Below are 2,398 nucleotides of genomic sequence, written 5' to 3'. Positions count from 1 at the left end.
GACTTACCAGTTTTATTCAGATCTGCAAATAAAGAACATAAAGTAAATTCGGAGAACACGTTTAAAACGTTCTACAAAACTTTTACCCTACGAATATTAAAACATATTTAAGCCAACAGACCCCTACCAAGTTACTCAGCTGCTGGTGATGTAGCCGCCATACTGACTATATTTGTCCGTTAATTCTCCTATTTGAAATTCTTTACATATATATAGTAACCAAATCACTTGCTTCTTTAAAATATTATGATAATAAAAAAAACATGGTAGTTTTCATGCTATTTTTTCCCCAACGAAATGGACTGAACGAAACGAGAATACATTTTCAACAATGGAAGTTCAGGATTTTTAACGTGATCATTTAGAATCTTTTCGAGTTTTCGCCCCAAAATAATCGAACAAGATTGTCGAAGACTATATCATAGATGAATGCACAATACTTAAGAAATAATAAATCTGTTCCTACATTTTATCAGTTAATAAAATATGGGCAGGAGTTTGGATGCGTAATAATTAAATCACGAGTGCGCAGCACGAGTGATTTAATTATTCGCATCCAAACGACTGCCCATGTTTTATTAATTGATAAAATTATTGGAACATATTTATTATTTCGATTCTAACAACGCAAATAATTCGCACTTAACAGTACTACATTTTCAGCGTAATACGTCATTCGGGTCATATGCTGTTACAATTTACCCCCTATGGTTAGAAAGTGTTCCATAGCCAATGAAACGTATATATATTTGTTTATTTTTTATCAGAATTTTGAGAAGTATATATAATTTAGTAATCTAACAGTTCGCAAACTAATTATGAAGAGAATCATCAAAATAAGCGAGTTGACCCTGTATTACGAGTGACGAGATTAACTTTTATATGACGTCACATCATTATGACGTCATACTTTATGTCATACATTTATGACGTCACCGCTGAATCATAATTCAGCTAATTGAATTCGCTCATAGAGATCAGAGCGTGTTTTACGGACCTACACATAGGTCAGTATGACTTTTTATTATATTTATGTTTTTGAAACGCTGTTTTCAACCGTTTGGCCCTGAAATAATTCGTATGTAATGGAACTGAAGTAGAATCTCTTGTTACAATCATAGGGGGTTGAAATGTAACAGCCAGCCATATTTTATCGTAGATTCATGTATAGGCGATTTCGCTATATGTTTATATAGCAATTGCTGCGGATCGTGTTAGAATATGCCATACATACATGTATGGAAGTGATTTATCAGGTAGAAACAAACAGTTTTCTCCCCTCCTTTTGAAAACATAAAAAATATTATATACAATGTACGTATACAGGAGATATCTACAAAACATGTTAGATAAAGGCAAAAGGGTAGAGAAGTTTTTCTGAGATTTGTGAACCCTCCTCTATATATATTGTACAATAGGGTTATCATAATAGTAGCTCGATCTGGGATGCTGTATTCGGCTGAAGTGGATTTTTGTTAGATCGGATCTCACGAGACGCGCAAGCGCCGAGTGTGATCGTACTTTGCAAAATCCACGAAATCCCAGATCTAGCTACTGTTATAATGACTCTTAAATTATTACATATACCTCCGCATTTTTGTTTGTTGTTTTGTTATTGAACGAAATCTTCAATGTTTATCGATGTTAAAATGGAACTTAGTGAAGTTTTTATGTGCGCTATTTAAGGAACTGTGTCAGGTCATGCATATTAAGGAAAGTAGTCCGGCAACATACAATACAAAAGGTACAATACGGATTTTTTTCTGCCTGTTCATATTTACTTGTGAAATACAAGTCGATTTTTTTTACAGAATTTATATAGGTATATAATAAAAAAAAAAACTATGTAAGACTGGACAGGAAGAGTACTTACGATTTGACGAAACCAAACCTGAAATATACAAAGACAAAAAGTGGTATCAGATCAAGCTTCAAATTACAGATTTTAAGGTTAGATTCTACTTTTTAATTTACTTCAAATGAAGGTGTTTCTTGTTATCTTGATATACTCAAAACATTATCCCACAACACCGATCTGGTCTTTCCATGACTTCATCAACCAATAAATGCGTTTAAACCTGGCACTGACCATTATATATGCCGTGTTGAAGCCTGGTTCTGGCCATTAAATACTAAAAACATTTTTTCAGTCGAAGCCCCGCTCCGACTCTGGCTGTTAGATAACATTTTCGCTCAAAACACATGCGCTAAAACCCGACTTCAGACATTATTTATTTTCAATAAAGGCAACTGTGGAGACTCGGGTCTGACCCAGACCATTATATAACCATTCCAACCAAGGCATAGGCTTTATCACGATTTTAGCCATTTTTATCTATAGTTAAGGCATGTTGAATCCTAAATCTTTTAACTAAGGCATGTACTTAAACCTAGTCCT

Source organism: Mercenaria mercenaria, chromosome 17 (assembly GCF_021730395.1).
Source record: "Mercenaria mercenaria strain notata chromosome 17, MADL_Memer_1, whole genome shotgun sequence".
Lineage (NCBI taxonomy): Eukaryota > Metazoa > Mollusca > Bivalvia > Venerida > Veneridae > Mercenaria > Mercenaria mercenaria.
Note: the sequence above shows the minus strand (reverse complement) of the source record.